The following is an 11,229-nucleotide window of genomic DNA, read 5'->3' as shown; positions in this document are numbered from 1 at the left end:
CGTGGAGGAGGCCGTAGGAGGGCAACAACCCAGCAGCAGGACCGCTACCTCCGCCTTTGTGCAAGGAGGAGCAGGAGGAGCACTGCCAGAGCCCTGCAAAATGACCTCCAGCAGGCCACAAATGTGCATGTGTCTGCTCAAACGGTCAGAAACAGACTCAATGAGGGTGGTATGAGGGCCCGACGTCCACAGGTGGGGGTTGTGCTTACAGCCCAACACCGTGCAGGACGTTTGGCATTTGCCAGAGAACACCAAGATTGGCAAATTCGCCACTGGCGCCCTGTGCTCTTCACAGATGAAAGCAGGTTCACACTGAGCACATGTGACAGACGTGACAGAGTCTGGAGACGCCGTGGAGAACGTTCTGCTGCCTTCAACATCCTCCAGCATGACCGGTTTGGCGGTGTTTCAGTCATGGTGTGGGGTGGCATTTCTTTGGGGGGCCGCACAGCCCTCCATGTGCTCGCCAGAGGTAGCCTGACTGCCATTAGGTACCGAGATGAGATCCTCAGACCCCTTGTGAGACCATATGCTGGTGCGGTTGGCCCGGGGTTCCTCCTAATGCAAGACAATGCTAGACCTCATGTGGCTGGAGTGTGTCAGCAGTTCCTGCAAGAGGAAGGCATTGATGCTATGGACTGGCCCGCCCATTCCCCAGACCTGAATCCAATTGAGCACATCTGAGACATCATGTCTCGCTCCATCCACCAACGCCACGTTGCACCACAGACTGTCCAGGAGTTGGCGGATGCTTTAGTCCAGGTCTGGGAGGAGATCCCTCAGGAGACCATCCGCCACCTCATCAGGAGCATGCCCAGGCGTTGTAGGGAGGTCATACAGGCACGTGGAGGCCACACACACTACTGAGCCTCATTTTGACTTGTTTTAAGGACATTACATCAACGTTGGATCAGCCTGTAGTGTTGTTTTCCACTTTAATTTTGAGGGTGACTCCAAATCCAGACCTCCATGGGTTGATAAATTTGATTTCCATTGATAATTTTTGTGTGATTTTGTTGTCAGCACATTCAACTATGTAAAGAAAAAAGTATTTAATAAGATTATTTCATTCATTCAGATCTAGGATGTGTTATTTTAGTGTTCCCTTAATTTTTTTGAGCAGTGTATATCTGCCTATCATGCCTACACTGTCACTCTTGCACACACACTCACACTAACACCTACACACTTAGACTTACATACACACATTCACCACCACACATACACCCACCCACCACTTATGCTGTTGCCATACTGTTTACTATTATTATTATTATTATTTATCCTGCTACCAGTCCCTTTCTCCTAATCCCCACCTACATGTACATATCTACCTCAAATACTCCAGTATCCCTTCACAGATAGATTTGGTATTGGCACCGAGCCGCTATATAGCTTCCTCTCTTATTCTTTATTGTATATACAGTACCTGTCAAAAGTTTGGACACACCTACTCATTCAAGGGTTTTTCTTTATTTTCACTATTTTTTACATTGTAGAATAATAGTGAAGACATCAGAACTATGAAATAACACACATGGAATCATGTAGTAACCAAAAAAGTGTTAAACAAATCTTCAAGTAGCCACCCTTTGCCTTGATTACAGCTTTGCACACTCTTGGCATTCTCTCAACCACGTTCATGAGGTAGTCACCTGGAATGCATTTCAATTAACAGGTGTGCCTTGTTAAAAGATAATTTGAGGAATTTCTTTCCTTCTTAATGCGTTTGAGCCAATCAGTTGTGTTGTGACAAGGTAGGGGGGGTATCCAGAAGATAGCCCTATTTGGTAAAAGACCAAGTCCATATTATGTCAAGAACAGCTAAAATAAGCAAAGAGAAACGACAGTCCATCATTACTTTAAGACATGAAGGTCAGTCAATACGGAACATTTCAAGAACTTTGAAAGTTTCTTCAAGTGCAGTCGCAAAAACCATCAAGCGCTGTGATGAAACTGGCTCTCATGAGGACCGCCACAGGAAAGGAAGACCCAGAGTTACCTCTGCTGCAGAAGATAAGTTACCAGCATCAGAAATTGCGGCCCAAATAAATGCTTCACAGAGTTCAAGTCACAGACACATCTCAACATCAACTGTTCAGAGGGGACTGTGTGAATCAGACCTTCATGGTCGAATTGCTGCAAAGAAACCACTACTAAAGGACACCAATAAGAAGAAGAGACCTGCTTGGGCCAAGAAACACATGCTTGGGCCAAGCCAACAACTCAGTAAAACTGTTGAAATTGTTGCATTTTTGTTCAGTATATAAGTGTGAAATTTGTTTCGATATGGTTTAGGTGTAGTTTCAAAGGGACATTATCAGCTTAGCAGGCCTGAGGAGGGGGGGAATTACTTGTCCTCCTAAAGCTGCTTATAATAAATACCCGGATTATAGAGCACACATTTTTATACAAGGCAATGCGCAACGAGCAGGTAAAGTCAGAACCATGGAGAAATAATTAGGCCTAGGCTACACCTTGTTCTTTAGAATAGTTGGATATTAACAAAATCACATCAATCATGTGAGATCAGGTAGACAGCGGTCTACAACACAAGCAGCAGACACATCCACATCAATTCGATATTGCTTTTTTTTTGTAGTCAAGCACAAGGAACTGAATCCCATGGGCATATGTGACTCGTTTCAAGAAACTAGGCGTATGTTGCATGTCACTACTTCACAGGAGAGGCATTTGAACGTAAACATTTACTTTTTTATCAAAATAATTTTTTCGGCAGAAATGCCTTCTGGAACATGTGAACTTTCATATGCTTTAATAACAAACGTGTATTCCATCCGTAAATATGAATAAAATTGTTAAATTACAAGCCTAGTTGGTCTAGCCATGGAAAAAGACAGGAACCTTCCCGCTAGCCATGATGGCTGAGATAATGGACATGCCGGGAGTTGAGTTTGGATTGGTCTTCCATGTAGCATGCTTCTGTCTATAACGTGAGGTGCTCAGTATGTGTTGATAGTCCTTCCTACCATGCCGTTTTTGAAAGATATAACATTAGCCATCGAGAACTACAAATGTTTTTCTAATTTTCTCAACAAAATTGATGCCCTAAATGTAGCAGGCGCTATCGACAGATCAGTTGGAAAAAGTTATGGGCTACTTTCTGCACACGCCACGGTCAGTGTGAACTGGAGTGACTTGACACAATGCTGGCCAAACAAGCCACAAACAAATGGTTCCAGTCTGCCGTGAAGCGTTCATCCATGTATACGGGTAAGAGTCTAGCTACATTTTCAGATATTATACGTTTCTAATTTTGTCAGAAAGTCATTTTTATTGCAAGTTAAAGCATACTGTTAGCTTGCTAGCGAATGTTAGCTTGCTAGCTCGCTAGCTAACGTTACATATATTTTTTATTTATTCAACCTTTATTTAACCAGGTAAGCCATTTGAGAACAAGTTCTCATTTACAACTGCAACCTGGCATATGATGTGTGTAGTAATATTATTATAATCAGAAATTAATTTGCATTGCTAGTTATAGTCTAATGTTAACTAGCTAACATTGAACCTAGTTGGTTAGCTCTTTTGCTACTTGCAGATTCATACTACAGTTATGACAATGTTTGTATTGGTAGTAGTATGCATTGGGATTATGCTGGTTCACTGTTTAGCTAGCCAGCTAGCTAGCTACATGTCTAAATAATCCACTTGGCCAGATGATTACATGACCCATCAAGTTACCCAGGTGTGTCTGGGGGTGATTACGGCCATCTATTGTATTTCATGAACATGTGTACATGTCTAGACAATAGTGCCCCATCTACTTAGCTAGATGTGGCTGGGGTGTGGTTATAGCATTTCTTTCACACGACCAATGAATTTAGACAAATATGTTGGGTAAGCGTCATCTAATAATTATCTGGACACTTTCTGTTTCTGATATTGCTACTGTTCAAGTAACCATTTCACTGTACCGTTTACACCTTCTGTATCCTGTGCATGTGACAAATAAACGTAGATTTTATTTGATATAGTGTGTGTTTACCAGAGACAGTAATGTGAAGAACAACATGACCTTCACCAAAGTCAGATTAGGATATAGGCCAAGGACTAGATAGTGTATTTTTACCTGGAGATTTTCTTATTGTAGTCTACTACTTTTAGTCTTGAATCTTTAGTTGTTTTCTAAACTACTCACTCTGTTTAGCAAATGGCTTCACATTTGAATCCTTAAAGAGAAGGGTGGGGCTAAGGCTTAAGAGGGTGTGAACTATGCTGAATGGGTGTAGACAAAGAAGAGCTCTCCAGTAGGTGTACCAAAAAATTTTCTCAAAAGTGGGGTTACAAGCATATACATTCTCAAAGCAGAATTTATTTCCCATTGTTCCTCAACTGCAGTGTATGATATACCATTTTCTAGCTCTGAGTCTCTACTTTTATCCAATGTAAAAAAAACACCATTTCAAATTTAGCTACATAAGACCGAATCGAGGCGGACGGTCAAATACAAGGTATACAAATGTAGGATCTTTCTACAGCAGGAAAATACTCCTGCAGCATCAGTAAAGTTGAACTATTATGTGGATTATAATTCATGGACATTTTTAGTAGGGATTGATACATTTTACATTAGGGCAAATCAAGTGGAAATTACAAACTTTAGAAGCCTTTTAAAAACGTGAATACACTACAAGTTTGCATTTCCTGCTGTGCAGGAACATTCTCAAATAAATGAGTGATCTGTAGCACATGTTCAACCTAATCATCTGATATAGAATAGTTTACCTTTGCTTTCAGATGCCATTCAAAAACAAGTTCCAGGAAAGAAAACTATATTCAGTCTATACCCACCAAAAATATTTTTAATGTCGTGGTGTAAAAAGTAATTCAATGGCAATCATGCAATGGTCATTGTGGAATTGTAAATCCATTTTGAAATTTCAAGGCAAAGGGTGGCTATTTGAAGAATCTAAAAAAAATAAAAAAATTGATTTGTTTAACATTTTTTTTGTTACTACATGATTCCATATGTGTTACTTCATAGTTTTGATGTCTTCACTATTATTCTACAATGTAGAAAATAGTACAAATAAAGAAAAACCCTTGAATGAGTAGGTGTTCTAAAACTTTTGACAGGTAGTGTATCTAAATGTGAAATGTTGTTTTTTAGGACAAATTCATATTTCAAACTGTCAATTTAGTGTTTGCATTTAGCCTACAACATGTCATGGAACTTCTGGAAGCACGGCCCCATCCTGCAAAGTGGCACAGAACACTGTGGGCGGCAGGTAGCTTAGTGGTTAAGAGCGTTGTGCCAGTAACCGAAAGGTCGCTGGTTCTAATCCCCGAGCCGACTAGGTGAAAAATCTGTCGATGTGCCCTTGAGCAAGGCACTTAAACCTAATTGCTCATTTAAGTCGCTCTGGATAAGAGCGTCTGCTAAATGACTAAAATCGAAATACACATCTCCCACTCTTTGCCCTGTGTCCACACCAGATGCACACCACACCACTCTTACGCCCTTCAAACTTCACCAGGGAGAGGCCTGCTTTAAAAAAATTTGTTACAACTCGGTCCACACCCTCTGGTGGCTCCACGCTTCCTGCCGCTGTATCATCACAAAACGAATGCACAAGTTGCATTTTGAATGCCTTCAGGGACACGTGCCTGCGGTTTCTGGGAAGGGACCTTTGCAGGGTCCCCCACACAATGTAAGCATTGATAATAGCAATGTTGAGCATCCCCCAAAACATATACTTCCACCATTTCCTGAATGTGCGTCCAACATTATAGCAGCTCCTGAGCTGGTTGAGATGGTCAGCCTCACCCATTTTCTTGTTGTAATCCAGGACCAGCTCTGGAACAGACAGTATGATTTTGTTCTGCCTGTATTTTGATACTGGTTTTAGGGTGTCTTTCCCTGAGCTGTTAGAACATAGAAAGTACACATCTGTGTACACACTGAAAGCAAGGCAGTAGCCAGTCAAGGAGTCACAGAGAAACCATATTTTTATCCCCCACTTTACTGTTTTTTTGGGCATATACTGCTACCGTCAAATTGTATCATAGCCTCATCCACTGTGAGGGCTTGCTATGGTGAAGTAGTTTGGGGAATTCTCTTGCAGTATTTTGATAAAAGCTTGACTTTGTGTAATTTGTCTGTCACATTGTCTGAATTTGGATCGGAGAAGTGCATGTATTTATATACAGTGAGGGAAAAAAGTATTTGATCCCCTGCTGATTTTGTACGTTTGCAAAGACATGATCAGTCTATAATTTTAATGGTAGGTTTATTTGAACAGTGAGAGACAGAATAACAACAACAAAATCCAGAAAAACGCATGTCAAAAATGTTATAAATTGATTTGCATTTTAATGAGGGAAATAAGTATTTGACCCCTCTACAAAACATGACTTAGTACTTGGTAGCAAAACCCTTGTTGGAAACCAAGAGGTCAGACGTTTCTTGTAGTTGGCCACCAGGTCTGCACACATCTCAGGAGGGATTTTGTTCCACTCCTCTTTGCAGATCTTCTCCAAGTCATTAAGGTTTCGAGGCTGACGTTTGGCAACTCGAACCTTCAGCTCCCTCCACAGATTTTCTATGCGATTAAGGTCTGGAGACTGGCTAGGCCACTCCAGGACCTTCATGTGCTTCTTCTTGAGCCACTCCTTTGTTGCCTTGACCGTGTGTTTTGGGTCATTGTCATGCTGGAATACCCATCCACGACCCATTTTCAATGCCCTGGCTGAGGGAAGGAGGTTCTCACCCAAGATTTGACGGTACATGGCCCCGTCCATCGTCCCTTTGATGCAGTGAAGTTGTCCTGTCCCCTTAGCAGAAAAACACCCCCAAAGCATAATGTTTCCACCTCCAAGTTTGACGGTGGGGGTGGTGTTCTTGGGGTCATAGGCAGCATTCCTCCTCCTCCAAACACGGCGAGTTGAGTTGATGCCAAAGAGCTCGATTTTGGTCTCATCTGACCACAACACTTTCACCCAGTTCTCCTCTGAATCATTCAGATGTTCATCGGCAAACTTCAGACGGCCCTGTATATGTGCTTTCTTGAGCAGGGGGACCTTGCGGGCGCTGCAGGATTTCAGTCCTTCACGGCGTAGTGTGTTACCAATTGTTTTCTTGGTGACTATGGTCCCAGCTGCATTGAGATCATTGACAAGATCCTCCTGTGTAGTTCTGGGCTGATTCCTCACCGTTCTCATGATCATTGCAACTCCACGAGGTGAGATCTTGCATGGAGCCCCAGGCCGAGAGAGATTGACAGTTATTTTGTGTTTCTTCCATTTGCGAATAATCGCACCAACTGTTGTCACCTTCTCACCAAGCTACGTGGCAATGGTCTTGTAGCCCATTCCAGCCTTGTGTAGGTCTACAATCTTGTCCCTGACATCCTTGGAGAGCTTTTTGGTCTTGGCCATGGTGAAGAGTTTGGAATCTGATTGATTGATTGCTTCTGTGGACAGGTGTCTTTTATACAGGTAACAAGATGAGATTAGGAGCACTCCCTTTAAGAGTGTGCTCCTAATCTCAGCTCGTTACTTGTATAAAAGACACCTGGGAGCCAGAAATCTTTCTGATTGAGAGGGGGTCAAATACTTATTTCCCTCATTAAAATGCAAATAAATTTATAACATTTTTGACATGCGTTTTTCTGGATTATTTTGTTGTTATTCTGTCTCTCACTGTTCAAATAAACCTACCATTAAAATTATATCCTCTTCACTCTCCCCTTCCTCTCTCCCTCCACTCCCCTCTCCCTCCTCACTCCAAATCTCTATCCCTCCAATCATCTCCTACTTTTCCACCTCCCTGCCTTCTGGTGCTGAGCCCTGACTCTCCCAATCACTTCCCTCACTGCTGTCACGGACCTCACTCACTCACACACACAGTATCATCATGATGCTATACAACACTCTCTCTCTCTCACACACACACACACACAGTAAACAGTATCATCAGAAAACTATACAACACTTTCATTCAATCACAATTATTTTATGAAGCCCTTAGTGGCCAGGATAGAGCACACAAAATGTTGTTCATGAATATGTTCATGGATGACCAGCAGGGTTAGATTATAACCGTAAAGACTATATAGGGTAAACACACTTCAAGACCCATTGTCAGATGACTTTTCATAGATGGTAAGAAGTCAAAGTACGTGGCACAACTGTTTACAGATTCAACACATCAACTATTGTTCATTTATTTAGGATGTTGAAAATAAAAGATGACACTGTGCAATTTAGCCAAACAGTTTTAGAATAATTATTCATGTTTTTCATCGGGCATAGTTAGCTAGTTGTCTTTGTATAGAGGGAGTGAGACGATCAAGTGACAGCGTCGCGAGCAAAGCACAATGTTGCCTCCAGTCAACCATTGTTCTTTTGCCCCACAGACTAACTACAGAGTTCGCCAATGTTAGCTGATTAGTTACAAAGCTTGGACAGTTTCCAAATAAACAGCATCGGTAGAAACATGACAAACATGCAGCTTGTCAGCTGGCTATACAAACAAATATCACTGCAACTCAATATTATATGAGCTCCACTACGCGGGCTGCTACCATGACATCACAGCTAAAATGTGAAATTATAGGAAAACGAGGCAATGTATAGCCTATGAATAGCTGTACCTAGCAAACCATAACCTAAACCCAACAGATAAACAAAACGTACTCTAATCTCCATTTCGGCAGCTAGTTAGCTGGTTGTCTGCATGGCTAGCTAGTGAAAGTGACAGCTAAGGTTGACGCTTTGCAAGAGCAGGCCAAATGTAACGCACACAACTTTTCTGGCCTGACAGACTAAAGCAAGCAGCTTGGGCAGATTCCATATGAATTAGATCGGTAGAAATAAGACTATCCAACCAACTGGTTAGCTGACTATATACAGCTAAACACTGCAACTATTTCCATGACAGGATTGGCTCATCTGAGAGCTATTCCCCAAGTTTCACAGCATCAAACTCTTTACTTATTTCACTCACCACGACATCATCATCGCTTTCAAAGTGCAAGGACGTGTCCAAATCCGTACCACCAACCAACATACACTACTAGTCAAAAGTTTGGACACACATACTCATTCAATGGTTTTTCTTTATTTTTACTATTTTTTACATTGTACAATAATAGTGAAGAGATCAAAACTATAAAATATATCATATCGAATCATGTAGTAACCAAAAAAAGTGTTAAACTAATCAAAATATATTTTACATTTGAGATTCTTCAAATAGCCACCCTTTGCCTTAATGACAGCTTTGCACACTCTTGGCACATCACCAACAAACTATCATGGTCCAAACACACCAAGACAGTTGTGAAGAGGGCACAACAACACCTTTTCCCCCTCAGGAGACTGACAAGATTTGGCATGGGTCCCCAGATCCTCAAAAAGTTATACAGCTGCACCATCGAGAGCATCCTGACCGGTTGCATCACCGCCTGGTATGGCAACTGCTCGGCATCTGACTGTAAGGCGCTACAGAGGGTAGCGCGTATGGCCCAGTACATCACTGGGGCCAAGCTTCCTGACATCCAGGACCTACAGTTGAAGTCGCAAGTTTACATACATCTTAGCCAAATACATGTCAACTCAGTTTTTCACAATTCCTGACATTTAACCGTAGTAAAAATTCCCTGTCTTAGGTCAGTTAGGATCACCGCTTTATTTTAAGAATGTGAAATGTCAGAATAATAGTAGAGAATTATTTATTTCAGCTTTTATTTCTTTCATCACATTCCCAGTGGCTCAGAAGTTTACATACACTTAATTAGTATTTGGTAGCATTGTCTTTAAATTGTTTAACTTGGGTCAAACATTTCAGGTAGCCTTCCACAAGCTTCCCACAATAAGCTGGGTGAATTTTGGCCCAGTCCTCCTGACAGAGCTCGTGTAACTGAGTCAGGTTTGTAGGCCTCCTTGCTCGCTCACGCTTTTTCAGTTCTGCCCACAAATATTCTATAGGATTGAGGTCAGGGCTTTGTGATGGCCACTCCAATACCTTGACTTTGTTGTCCTTAAGCCATTTTGCCACAACTTTGGAAGTATGCTTGGGGTCATTGTCCATTTGGAAGACCCATTTGTGACCAAGCTTTAACTTCCTGACTGATGTCTTGAGATGATGCTTCAATATATCTACATAATTTTCCTTCCTCATGATGCCATCTATTTTGTGAAGTGCACCAGTCCTTCCTGCAGCAATACACCCCCACAGCATGATGCTGCCACCCCCGTGCTTCATGGTTGGGATGGTGTTCTTCGGCTTGCAAGCCTTCCCCTTAATCCTCCAAACATAACAATGGTCATTATGGCCAAACAGTTGTATTTTTGTTTCATCAGACCAGAGGACATTTCTCCAAAAAGTACGATCTTTGTCCACATGTGCAGTTGCAAACTGTAGTCTGGCTTTTTTATGGCGTTTTTGGAGCAGTGGCTTCTTCCTTGCTGAGCGGCCTTTCAGGTTATGTCGATATAGGACGCGTTTTACTGTGGATATAGATACTTTTGTACCGGTTTCCTCCAGCATCTTCACAAGGTCCTTGCTGTTGTTCTGGGATTGATTTGCACTTTTTGCACCAAAGTACGTTCATCTCTAGGAGACAGAACACGTCTCCTTCCTGAGAGGTATGACGGCTACGTGGTCCCATGGTGTTTACACTTGCATACTATTGTTTGTACAGATGAACGTGGTACCTTCAGGCATTTGGAAATTGCTCCCAAGGATGAACCAGACTTGTGGAGGTCTACCATCATGAGGTCTTGGCTGATTTCTTTTGATTTTCCCATGATGTCAAGCAAAGAGGCACTGAGTTTGAAGGTAGGCCTTGAAATACATCCACAGGTACACCTCCAATTGACTCAAATGAGGTCAATTAGCCTATCAGAAGCTTCTACAGCCATGACATCATTTTCTGGAATTTTCCAAGCTGTTTAAAGGCACAGTCAACTTAGTGTATGTAAACTTCTGACCCACTGGAATTGTGATACAGTGAATTATAAGTGAAATAATCTGTCTGTAAACAATTGTTGGAAAAATTACTTGTGTCATGCACAAAGTAGATGCCCTAACCGACTTGCCAAAACTATAGTTTGTTAACAAGAAATGTGTGGAGTGGTTGAAAAATGAGTTTATGACTCCAACCTAAGTGTAAGTAAACTTCCGACTTCAACTGTATATACTAGGCAGTGTCAGATGAAGGCCCCAAAAATATTATACGACTGCAGTCACCCAAGTCATTG

This window comes from Coregonus lavaretus (genome assembly GCF_964263955.1).
Source record: "Coregonus lavaretus genome assembly, chromosome: 9".
Taxonomy (NCBI): domain Eukaryota; kingdom Metazoa; phylum Chordata; class Actinopteri; order Salmoniformes; family Salmonidae; genus Coregonus; species Coregonus lavaretus.
This window is presented reverse-complemented; position numbering follows the sequence as displayed.